Consider the following 14,396-nt stretch of genomic DNA (forward strand, 5'->3'; position numbering starts at 1 on the left):
TAATCTTGAAGGTTCCACTCTCAACAAACAGAACTTTCAAGATTGGGATTCAGGTTGATGCTCAAGATTGTATGTTATCCAGAACAGATCATGAGAGTTGGGTTTGGCATCAAAGACTTGGACATTTGAGTTTCCAAGGTCTTAACCTTCTATGCAAGGCTGAAAGTGTGATAGGTCTGCCTCCAATCAGAATTCCAGGTGAACTATGTGATGTGTGTCTAGCAAGTAAGCAAGCAAGGAAGTCCTTTGTGAATTACATTCCAACAAAATCATCTAAACCACTTGAATTGGTCTACTCAGATGTATGTGGAACACTCATTAGGGGATAATAGGTATTTTGTTACCTTTATAGATGACCTCACAAGGAAAACTTGGGTCTATCCATTGAAGAATAAAAGTGATGTGCTTGTCACTTTTATTGAATTCAAGGCACAAGTTGAAAAGCAAAGTGAGCAGAAGGTGAAGTGCATAAGGACTGATGGAGGGGGTGAGTATGTGTCAGCTGAATGGAGAAACTTCTGCATCAAAGAAGGCTTGATTCATGAGGTAATTATAGCCTATACTCCACAGCACAATAGAACAATATTGAACATGGCTAGAAGCATGTTAAAGACAAAGCAGATGCCAAAGAGATTTTGGGGAGAAGCCATTACAACAGCAACATATATTCTGAATATATGTCCTGCTAAGAGGCTAGGTGAGATCACTCCTGAAGAAGCCTGGTCTGGCCTAAAGCCAAGTGTTGGCCATCTTAGGGTGTTTGGCTCCATTGCTTATATGCACATCCCTAAGGTGCAAAGGCAGAAGCTAGATGACAGAAGCTTGAGATTGGTGCTATTAGGCTATCACTCAACTGGTGGATATAGAATCTTCAATCCTCTAACTCAGAAGATCATGATTAGCATAGATGTGAAGGTTGATGAATCACAAGGATGGAACTGGAAGAGTCAACAACTGATCAACACATATCACCTCAGATCCATTTAAATGATGTCTCTGAGCAGCAATCAATTGTTACAGAAGTTCAACAAGAAAGAAGACCAAGTAGAGCAAGGAAACCTCCACCAAGATTGAGTGACTATGAAGTATTTCCAGACTCAGAAATCAATGATGAAGGTGAGCTGGTGCACATTGCTCTCCTAGCAGAAATGGAACCAGTAAACTATGATGAAGCAGTCAAGCAAGAACACTGGTTGAATGCTATGCAAGATGAACTAAGCTCTATAGAAAGGAATCGCACTTGGGAGCTTACTGAATTACCAAATGGCAAGAAGGCTATTGATGTAAGATGGGTTTACAAGGTGAAGCTAAATCCAAAAGGAGAAGTGACCAAATACAAAGCAAGACTAGTAGCAAAAGGTTTTCTTCAAAAGCAAGGCATAGATTATGATGAGGTATTTGCTCCTGTTGCAAGAATGGAAACCATAAGGCTTGTGATCTCAGTAGCAAGCTATAATGGTTGGTCAATTCAACAAATGGATGTCAAAGCAGCTTTCTTAAATGGTCCTCTTGAAGAGGAAGTGTATGTCAATCAACCTCCTGGATATGAGATTGCAGGCAAGGAGAATCATGTTTACAGATTACACAAGGCCCTTTATGGTCTTAAGCAGGCTCCAAGGGCATGGAATAGGAGAATTGATGGGTTCTTGTTGCAGCTAGGCTTTGTCAAATGTAGTGCAGAACATGGAGTATACATAAAGGGGTCAGTTTTGAATGAATTGCTAATAGTTTGCTTGTATGTTGATGATTTACTAGTAACTGGATGTAAAACTGAAGAAATCACTGCATTCAAAGATAGCATGAAGGTTGAGTTCGAAATGAGTGACTTAGGTGATCTATCTTACTTTCTTGGGATAGAATTCACCAAGACCAAGGCTGGAATCTTTATGCACCAGAAGAAATATACTTCTGATGTGCTTAAGAGATTCAATATGCAGGGCTGCAATTCAGTGTCCACACCTATTGAGGCCTATGCTTCATCTACTAATGTTGATGAGGGTGAAATGGTGGGTTGCCTAAGATATGTATGCAATACTAGGCCTGATATTGCTTTTGGAGTAGGCTTGGTTAGCAGACAAATGGAGACACCAAAGCAGCATGATCTCACTGCAATCAAGAGGCTGCTCAGATATGTGAAGGGCACCTTAGGCCTTGGTTTAATGTTTCCTACAAAAACTGCAAGCCTTGAGCAGAGGATCATTGGCTATAGTGATGCTGATTGGTGTGGTGATAATTTTGATAGGAAAAGTACTACTGGTTACTTGTTCTTGCTTGGTGATTCTCCTATATCATGGTGCTCAAAGAAGCAAGACATTGTTGCATTGTCCTCATGTGAAGCAGAGTATGTGGCAGCCTGTATGGCTACTTACCAAGCTGCTTGGTTGGTGACTTTAATGGCAGAATTGAAGCTAAGAACAGAAGGAGAATGCTTGCTGTTGAAGGTTGACAACAAGTCAGCCATAAACTTAGCTAAAAATCCAGTTGCTCATGGAAGAAGCAAACATATTGAGACTCGTTTTCACTTTCTTAGAGATCAAGTTTGCAAAGGAAGAGTGAGGTTGGAATTTTGCAAGAGTGAAGTGCAATTGGGAGACATTTTTACCAAACCTTTGAAGAAGGAGAGGTTTGAGAAGATGAGAATGAACATAGGTGTCTTAGAGTTTGATGAGAAACTGAATTAGGAGGGAATGTTAAAATTAGAAGAGTTTTTGTAATTCAGTTTTCTGTTTTTAGAAACTTTCCCTTTATAGTTGTTAGTTAGTTGGTTGTTGCTATATAAGGAAAGTTGGTTGATGTATTTTGTATTCAATTCATATTGATAGATAATCAAGTTCTTCTTGCAATTTCCTTTACTCTTCAATCACTATCTCTTCTCTACCTTTCTTTCTCTCTGTTTTCATTCCATTTCTTCTTCTGCAACACGAATTGTTGCTGCAACAGAATTATTATCGTTTGAGTATAAAGAGTACTGAATTAATATTGAATGTATTATTATATATGTATTTAGTATTCATTTAGTTGATTCTATACTTTGCAAGTTTGATTTAATTATTTCTTTAAAGATTTTTTTAAATAAGTTGGAAAATCAAGGAACTGAACCGAACTGAATTGTTCATTAACGGTTTGATTCTTAAATAAAAATTGCGGTTAATCAAGTAGAACCGAAATATATCTTTATATTCAATATAGTCACTAAATTGCATCAAAAACTGAATCGAACTAAACTTTTACACCCCTAATTTTAGCAACAAATTGAAATCAATTAATGTATGCAAAATTTTGAACAAATCATATAAAAACCAAAACTAACCTCTCAAAATGGTATTTGAAAAAGGACCATAAAGTATATAACAGTTTACGTACATGGACTCATCAGCGTACATGCATCTTTATAATGTTCTTAAATTTTAAATTTAACATTGATTACCCTTTCTCTCTTATTTCTTATTTATTAATAAAAAATAAAGATTGTAATATATATTGTCAGTGTAAAGATTTATTCATAGTCACTATATCATCTACCATTCATTTGGATTACTTTATTTTGAAGGGTTAATAATGATTAAATATGAATAATTGATAATACAATAACAATATATAAAAGTCATACATTTTCAATGGATACATCTTTTTCTAAAACATGAATGTGTGAACTTTTGGATGAACTTAGGAGGTCAAACTATTAATGTGACATTATAATTTTCAAAAATCAAGAAAGTTAACTATTTTTACTAATATGTGTAATTAATATAGTTGACTCACGTAATTAAGATTCATTATATACATTAAACCTACCTGATGCAGTGTTATAAAAACTGGTTCGTGCTGGCCGGTTCAATCGGTGGACTAGTCTCAATACCAGTACGGTGCAAGAATTATATCGGTCATGCAATCATATCGGTTAAAACCGCCAAAATTGGTCTAAATCGGTTATACCGGCCGGTTTTCAATTGAACCGTACCAGTCCTACCAGATAGTTTTATTTAAAATTAATTTTTTAATGAAATTGAAAACGTATTGATTTTTTTATTGATTTTTCAACTTTAATAATAATATATTATATTTTTATATCTAATTTCACCAGTATGCGGTTTAATTAGTAAACCACCGGTTGAACCGCTATGCCACAATATCAGTACCCTAACTGGTTTGATGACCGATACGGTATTAACAACACTGACCTAATGGCTAATAGGAATGGAGATCACTTTGTTCCAAAAAACTATGTCTCTCATTGTTTCTATCCAATCAAATTAAATCAAATAATATAATTAAGTTTTATGATTTTTCTATTTAATTAAATGATACAGTGCAAAAACAAGAATAAAGTATCACCATTCACCTAATAATACAACTAACAAAGTAATATATATATATATATTATTAGTATAAAGATTTATATACAGTCAGTGTATCATCTGCCATTTATTTGTATTAATTTTATTCAAGAGTCAATAATAATTAAATATGAAGATAGATATGATACAATGATAATGTAAAAAACTCTTACATGGTTACTGAATACATCTTTTTCTCTACAACTAATGCTTATCTAGTTGTATATAATGATGTTTCATCTTAAATTATAAACTACCAACTACCAAGCGGAACAATGATGGTTACATCTAATAGCCATATTTCCCTGTTCCTGCTAGTCTTATTGGTGTGAGTGAGGGAAGCATATTCTCTTTTCATACAACGCATGTTCATATAATGTCATTATCTACAAATCTTTTAAAAACTTCATGTTAAAATATTATTATTACTAGAATGGAAATAGAAAATAAGTTGGGGGATTACTATATTAAACTTATAATCATTATTATTTTCACATAAATAAAAGTTATTTGTGTATTGTCTTTAATTAATAACTATATAATAAAATTTATTTGTGTATTGTTTATATTAAAACGGTAACCTCGCTATTCAGTGGACTTTTATTACCTTAAAATTATTTAATAAAATTTTAATTGATAAAGTAAAATATTACATATTTTATTTTTGTGTCTAATGTAGTTTTGGTTATAAAAGTGATTAATTTGTTTGGTTTGGTTTAATTTGGTTTAAATTAAAATTGTAGCTCTCTTGTAGGAATATTTTTATAATTTTATTAAATAGGGATTGTTAGAAAAGAGGCAACACCCTTCACATACCGACTTTCCTTTTTAGAGAGGAAACTAAGAAACGACACGGTCATAGACCAGACTATTTAAATCTCATAAATTTTATTTAAATAATTTATTTTAAAAAGTGAAATTGATAGCAAAGAAACAGCATTGATCGTAAACTGATTTCTATTATCCAAGTGGAAAAGAATAGAGAACACGAGGCCTAGATCGGGCTACCAAACTTTGCTTAAAGATATTTAAATTTTTAAAAAGATGATATAAGATAATTATAAATAATTTAATTTTATAAAAGTGAGATTAATATCAAAGAAATGAGACTGGTCGTAAACCAACTTTCCAATTTTTTTGAGCAAAAAGGTAGAAACAACATGTGATAAAAGGACTATCAAACATTCACATTGATCATTAACATTCACTTTTAATTAGTTTCTATTCGTATGAAAAGATTCATTTCTATGGGATTATTAGACCAAATGAATATTGATGAAAGTTTAGATAAATAGAACAATTAAGATATGAGAATAAAGTTTGTCATTATACTATGAGATAATTAATCTCCTCCAATCAATAAAAATATAACATATGTGTTATTTTGTTTAGTTTAGAATCATTTTTATAGAAAATAATTAAATATGACAAATGTCATGATTTTATTTATTGTAGGAGATAGAGATGCATTATTCTCTTAAGATATAGGCATAGAGAATGGAACCAAAATTAAATGTTGTTTTGAATATTGTAAAAATAAATAAAATCAAAATTAATAAAAAACAAATAAAATAATAAAACAGTGAAAAGAAAAAAGAATTGAATTAAGGGTAGCGGTCATCCCCGTCAAACCCAAACAAAAGCAATTGGAAGAACCTCCTTCTCTTGTCCTTTTCTCTTTATTTTTATGTGTGTCAATTTGCATTCTCATTTTATGATATTAAGTATTTAATTTTTGTATAATTTATTTAAGAAAATTGTAATATTTTATTGAGTGTATTTTATGTTATACTTTTTTTGTTTATTACAATGTGCAATTTAATGTGAGATATCTAATTATTGTGTAGGTGGTACCTAAAATTATATAGTTTTATAGTAAAAATTAAAAATTATTAAACGTAAAAGAAGAAAATAGAAATTACTGCTGTCATTATAATACTATTATTATAATTATGGTTTAAATTGTTATTATTTTTTGATACTATCAAGAGTAATTCCTCACCTTTTGGGTAAGGAAATGATCAATTTCAAGGTTCGTGGCTACCCCACTCAACCCTCCTAAGAATCGAACTCTCGACCTTAGGAATTCATTGTGCCCTTATACCACTAAACCAATGCATTGTTGGTATTTAAATTGTTATTATTACGATAATAATTATTAATATTATAAATATTATTAGCACAATCATTAAAATTTATATTATTACTCTTATTATTGTAATTATTATTTATTATTACTATTACTATTTGTTACTCTTACATTTTTATTGTTGACAAATGTTAGGTATCAGTGACAAAATACACCTAGAACGGGTTGAATATGTGTGGTGGAGCTCAAGTTCTACTTTTTTGATTTTTACACACTTGTTGAAAAAATGCTCAGTTAATCGATTAACCAGTGGGCTTAATCGATTAAATCTAAACAGAACCAGAATGATCAGAACAACAACTTGCACAATTATTAACCAACACGCAAACAGATATACAACAAATACTTTTATGCAAGATTAACAAGAACATAGCAAAGAACAAGCGTGCAAAATATCAGCTCCAAACTCGCATTAAAACATCTTGAAATATAAAAGAGAAAAGGATAGAAAAGATTGCTCAGAGATTTTATCCTATTTTGTTTTATTGTCCACTGCAAAACTACATCTTGTCCTCTCCTCTGATTTGGGAGATTTTCTTTCTTCACTATAGAACACAATGTACGTTACATACATGCTTCCAAATCCAAGACTCGAACGCTCCTTTCTTGGAACCCAAAGAACTTCATCACCCTTGGTTTGACCTTTCCCAAAACCGCCTCCAAAGAAAACCTTTCTTACGTGATTCGGCCCTAGTCAAGGTATCGCTCTTTATCCCAAAACCTCCAAGTCTTTGTGAAGAACACCTTACCTAACCACAACTAGGATTTTCCCAATCCTTGAATAACAATGCTTTGAGTTATGAATGAGTACTTAATACTCGGATATTACAATAAAGATCAAAGCCTAAAACCTAAGCAAGATCTCACAAGACGTCCTAGTCTAATATGAATGTTCATGCATGAGGTTTATGAAAATATGAAAACATAAAAAAAAAACTATCTCGTTTTCTTTTCAAGAAACACAAGAATGATGCCAGAAAGCTTTTCAAAGAATCACGCAATATGAATATGAAAATTAAAGCCTTAGAATGATCTAATCTTTCTCCTAATTCAACACTCTCTAATAGATTCTAACAATGATGATCTATCTCTTTTCTCTGTGTTTTTCTCTCTTAGCCGTTTCTGCAATTAGCCAGTATTTATACAAAACAGATTATTCCTCTAAAATTGGTTTTTCAGTTATGCAGTTGAAAACAGCAGAAAACACTCACGTTAATCGATTAAGCCATGGGGTTAAACGATTAATCAGTGTATTTTTAGTACATGATTAAATGGTAAACTACTTATATGATATATGCTCATGCAATACATGATTTCCAAAATATAATACCTTTAATGCACAAAATCAATATATTCAAATACATTAACCTAATTATCATATATTTCTAGATGATGTCTCATTTTAGTGGATTAATTACTTTATTAAGTCTTGTGACACTCACACCTTACCTAACCTAGACTCAATATCTATGGCAAGCATCTTAGACTTCTAAAAAGATAATAAAGAATTATAACTTAAGTCTAATAAGACAGCACTTGAGCCGTCGACATGTTGATTGTTGAGTCATCTTCACGCTTTAACTAATTCCTTGTCTTCATCAAAACATAGGCAAACGTTGCTAATGCAGTCCTTGACACTTGGCACTCTCAATCTCCCCCTTTTTTATGATGACAAACACCACATCAAATAATACGTTACATTTGATGAATTAGCTGGATGATGTTGTACATTTGCATAATGGTTGTGAATATTCAGAGTTGAAAGCACTTTTCTTTGCTCCCCCTAAGGAAAACAATGATTAATAATATGCGGAAGCTATTATGACAACCTTTCCCCTCCTGCAAATAACATCAAACACAACAAACAATCTTTCTCCCCCTTTTGACTTTATCAAAAAGATACGAATATTCAATTCTAGTCAAAAGTAAGAAGAGATATAGCAATTTATTTATAATAAAACTGTAATTATTAGCATAGGCAATAACCAGTTTGAGAAGCTTAAACAAATGCATTGATTTTTTACTCTTTAGACAGATTTTGCATCACATATCCATTATGTGAACAGTTTAGACATGGAATGATTAAACATATATGTATGTCACTTTTTAGTACCACTTGCCAATTATCACCACTTATTAGAACTTAATAAGTTTTGTTAGATGCCATTATCACCACTTATTAGCACTTTGTTAGGCAATTTTCATTTTAACGCATATTTCAATCATTCAATTATAATACACAATTAAGATATGTTCAAGATTCACGCAAAAACAAATTCTATTTAAAATGATTAGCAAGGTTCAACATAGTTACAAAATACTAAAAGATGGTACAACCATAACCATGAGATGTACTTGACTCAAAAATATAGACGTAAGCCACAAAACAACAAGAATTAACTTATTTCAAAAAAAAATTGAGCCCAAGTTATCGATTATCACAACATTTAATCGATTAATATGATTTATTTCAGAAAGCTTTAACTATTGGAACTCATTTAATCGATTATCATGAGGGTTTAATCGATTAATGACAGAAAGTTGACAGTTTGAAGCACAATTTTGAGCTTACTAAGAAATAATTTTGTAACCTTGTTAATATAATTACCTTACTTACCCTTTGGTGATAGGTCAAGATTACCACTTGTGTGAGATGTGATCAAAGTTGTATTTTTGACATTCAAAGTCCACTGTTCCCCCTTTCATTGTTCTTCCCTTTATCTTCTCCCCATTCATTACTTAGAGAAGTACTCTTGGTAGGTAGCATAATACGGAAGCTCATTTAACAACCTTTCTCTATAACATTTCTTCTTAATAATCTTGATCTACTCACCAACCTTGTGCCTAGAACATCTTTTGTTGAGTTTTCCCTTGACGCTCAAATGTCCTTTGGCACACCTACAAACACAATTTACTTGTCTCTTTCGGGTACCCAAGTTATTTTGGGTCCCTTCTTATTAGTAACCAAGGGATCTTTCCCCTTCTTTATCTAAACATATTTGCCACTTGGCACACCAAATTTTCTAATAAATCATGTAGTGCATGTGTGACCATGTGTACCACAATAGAAACAAGTAGGCATGTTATTATTTGACTTCTTATGCATATGAACTACTGGATTTCTATATGGTCTTTTCTTAGGTTCAGGTTTATATCCAATTCCAGATCGCCCCTTTCATCGTTCTTCCCTTTATCTTCTCCCCCTTTATTACTTAGAGAAGTACTCTTGGTAGGTAGCATAATACGAAAACTCATTTTACAATTTTTCACAATAACTATTCTTCTTAATGACCTTGATCTACTCACCAACCTTGTGCCTAGAACATCTTTTGTTGAATTTTCTCTTGACGCTCAAATGTCCTTTGGCACACTTGCAAACACAATTTACTTGTCTCTTTCAGGTTCCCAAGTTATTTTGGGTCCCTTATTGTTAGTAACTAAGGGATCTTGCCCTTTCTTTATCCATACATATTTGCCACTTGGCACACCAAATTTTCTAATAAATCATGTAGTGCATGTGTGACCATGTGTACCACAATAGAAACAAGTATACATGTTATTATTTGACTTCTTATGCATATGAAATACTGGATTTCTAAATGGTCTTTTCTTAGGTTCAAGTTTATATCCAATTCCAGATCGGTTACCAACGTTTCTTGTATTAGCAAGCAATGTGTTGAGGTTTTCTTGACTATAAGTGAGCTTTGAAAGTTTTTGTTTCAAAACAAAATTTTCAGCATTTAAACTCTCACAATATCACATATAGAGGGTTTACATTATTTAGAATTAGAGCAATCACATGAGGCGCATGCATAGATAAGATCAAGAGTTGCATTTTCAAGTTTAAGTTCATCTAATTCCTTTTGCATTTCAATTATTTTCTTTTCATGCAAGGAGATAACTCTTTTTCTATCTATATTTATTTTAACAATTTTCTTTAACTCCTCATGCATTTCAACATAAGCTGCATATAATTCATCGTATGAAGGAGAGTCATTAGAGAATAATGAAGTATAGGAATGTACCTCAATAAAATCATCTTCATCACTAGATGTGCACTCCTCATGCACTTGTGCCATAAGGCATACATTTGAATTTATCTCTATGAGCTTGAAGTCGAATCTTTCTCGAAATTGTTCCAAATAATGTATGCTTCTTTTGACTTGGACATTCGAAAGTTGCTCTTCTTGTTATCGAATTTCTTAAGGTGGCTTGGCACTGATGCTTCATGTGACCTGATTTTCCATACTCATAGCATGTAAAGCCTTCTTTGGGAATCTTGCTTTTCTTGGTTGAGTTCTTGGCTTCTTTCTTTAGATTATTGATCCCTCCTTTCTTCTTGAGATACTTCTTGAATTTTTCAAATAGGAGAGTTAAGTCTTCATCGGAATCAGAATATGAACTAGAATCCTCACTTTCTTGATCTTCTTGAAATCTAGTAGCCTTGAGTGTGATTCCATTCTTGTCTGACTCTTCATTCATTGTCAAGCGCCCTAACTCCATTTCATGTTCTTGGAGTTTCCCAAACAGAGTAGCTAATGGCATGTTGTCTAAGTTCTTTGACTCCATTATCGCGGTTACCTTTGGTTGCCATTTCCTATCAAGACAACGCAAAAGTTTGTTAGACAAATCAGCATTAGTAAAAATTTTATCAAGAGCGACCAAATGATTTACAACATGAATAAAACATTTTTACATATTACATATGGATTCATTAGGAAGCAAGCGAAATAAATCGTACTCATGCGTAAGCGCATTTAGTCTAGCGCGCTTAACTTCATTCGTGCCTTCCTGGGTTACTTGCAAAATATCCGACATTTCTTTTGCATTAAGGCACTGCGAGACTCTAAAGAATTTGTCATAAGATAAGGCTGAAGTAATGATGTTCTCAATATCTGTCCATAACCCTTTAGGCATTTGTTTAGACTCGCCATCCACCATATGAAGTGGAATGTATGGACCATTGACAACGGAATCTCAAATGTCCGTGTCTATTGCCGCGATATAGATTCTCATGCAAACCTTCCAATAGGAATAGCCATCGCCACTGAATATAGGAGGACGGTTAATGGATGTGCCATCACCGCCAAATAGGTTATTAGATCCCATATGTAGTCCTTCTCGGATCAGGCGGATGCGGTTGAGCTAGCACGACGTACTAGCTCTGATACCACTTGTTAGGTATCAGTGGCGGAATACACCTAGAAGGGGGGTTGAATAGGTGTGGTGGAGCTCAAGTTCCACGTTTTGGGTTTTTACACACTTGCTGAAAAATGTCCAATTAATCAATTAAGCATTGTTCATAATCGATTAACCAGTAATAGAACCAGAATGATCAGAACAACAACTTGCACAGTTATTAACCAACACACAAACAGATATACAACATATATTTTTATGCAAGATTAACAAGAACATAGCAAGGAACAAACATTCAAAATATTAGCTCCATACTCGCATTAAAACATCTTGACATATAAAAGAGAAAAGGATAGAAAAGATTGCGCAGGGATTTTATCCTGGTTCGTTTTGCTATCCACTGCAAAACTACATCCAGTCCTCCCCTCTGATTTGGGAGATTTTCCTTCTTCACTATAGAACATAATGTACATTTCATACACGCTTCCAAATACAAAACTTGAACGCTCCCTTCTTGGAACCCAAAGAACTTCATACCCTTGGTTTGACCTTTCCCAAAACTGCCTCCCAAGAAAACCTTTCTTACGCGATTCGTCCCCAACCAAGGTATGGCTCTTTATGCCAAGACCTCCAAGTCTTTGTGTGAAGAACACCTTACCTAACCGCAGCTAGGATTTTCCCAATCCTTGAATAAGTTATGAATGAGTACTTAATACTCGAATATTACAATAAAGATCAAATCCTAAAAAATAAGCAAGAACTCACAAGACGTGCTAGTCTAATATGAATGTTCATGCATGAGGTTTCTGAAAACATGCAATCATAAAGAACTATCACTTTTTCTTTTCAAGAATTACAAGAATGACGCAAGAAAGCTTTTCAAAGAATCATGCAATATTAATATGAAAACTAAAGTCTTAGCATGATCTAATCTTTCTCCTAATTCAACACTCTCTAATAGATTCTAACAATGATTATCTATATCTTTTCGCTATCTTTTTCTCTCTTTCTCTACATAGTCGTTTCTGCAATTAGCTAGTATTTATACACAATAGTTTTTGCCTCTAAATACAGTTTTTCAGTTATGTTGTTGAAACAGCAGAAAAACATACAAGTTAATCGATTAAGCCATGGGGTTAATTGATTAACCAGTGTATTTTTAATACATAATTAAAAGGTAAACTACTTATATGTTATATGCTCATGCAATACATGATTTCCAAAATATAATACCTTTAATGCACAAAATCAATGTATTCAAATGCATGAACCTAATTATCATATATTTCTAGATGATGTCTCATTTTAGTGGATTAATTACTTTATTAAGTCTTGTGACACTCACACCTAGATTTACCTAACCTAGACTCAATATCTATGGCAAACATCTTAGACTTCTAAAAAGATAATAAAGAATAATAGCATAAGTCTAATAAGACACCACTTGAGCTCTCGACATGTTGATTGTTGAGCCATCTTCAAGCTTTAACTAATTCTTTGTCTTCATCAAAACATAGGCAAACGTTGCTAATGCAATCCTTGACGGTTTGCACTCTTAGTCATTAGAGCATGATGAAGTACAAAATGTACCTCAATAGAATCATCTCCATCTCTAGATGTGCACTTCTCATACACTTGTGCTATAAGGCATACCTATGAATTTTTCTCCTCATCGGATGAGCTTGAAGTCAAATCTTTCTCGAAATTGTTCCAGACAATGTATGCTTCTTTTGACTTAGACATTCGAGAGTTGCTCTTCATGTGGCCCGATTTTCCACACTCTTAGCAAGTGAAGCCTTCTTTGGGAATCTTGTTTTTCTGGACGAGTTCTTGGCTTCTTTCTTTAGATTCTTGATCCCTCCTTTCTTCTTGAGATACTTCTTGAATTTTGCAAATAGGAGAGTCAAGTCTTCATCGGAATCAGAATCTAAACTAGAATCCTCACTTTCTTGATCTTCTTGAAATCTTGTAGCCTTGAGTGTGATTCCATTCTTGTCTGACTCTTCATTCATTATCACGCGCCCCAACTCCATTTCATGTTCTTGGAGTTTCCCAAACAGAGTAGCTAATGCCATGTTGTCTAAGTTTTTTGACTCCATTATCACGGTTACCTTTGGTTGCCATTTCCTATCAAGACAATGCAAAACTTTATTAGACAAATCAACATTAGTAAATGTTTTATCAAGGGCAACCAAATGATTTACAACATGAGTAAAACGTTTTTGCATATTACATATAGATTCATTAGGAAGCATGTGAAATAACTCATACTCATGCGTAAGCGCATTCAGTCTAGCGTGATTAACTTCAAAGTATCCCACATTTCTTTTGCATTAAGTCACTGTGAGACTCTAAAGAATTCGTCATAAGATAAGGCTGAAGTAATAATGTTCTTTGCCTTAAGGTCATGTTGAACCTTTCTTTTCTCAATATCCGTCCATATGCCTTTAGGCTTTTCTTTAGACTCGTCATCCACCATATAAAGTGGAATGTATGGACCATTGAAAATAGAATCCCAAATGTCCGTGTCTAATACCTCGATATAGATTCTCATGTGAACCTTCCAATAGGCATATCCTTCGCCACTAAATACGGGAGGGCGGTTAATGGATGCGCCATCACCACCAAATGGGTTATTAGAGCCCATATGTAGTCCCTCTCGGATCATGCGGATGCTGTTGAGCTAGCACACGTACTAGCTTTATTACCACTTGTTAGATATCAGTAGCGGAATACACCTAGAAGGGGGGGTTGAATAGGTGTGGCGGAGC

This window comes from Lupinus angustifolius, chromosome LG02 (assembly GCF_001865875.1).
Source record: "Lupinus angustifolius cultivar Tanjil chromosome LG02, LupAngTanjil_v1.0, whole genome shotgun sequence".
Taxonomy (NCBI): Eukaryota; Viridiplantae; Streptophyta; class Magnoliopsida; order Fabales; family Fabaceae; genus Lupinus; species Lupinus angustifolius.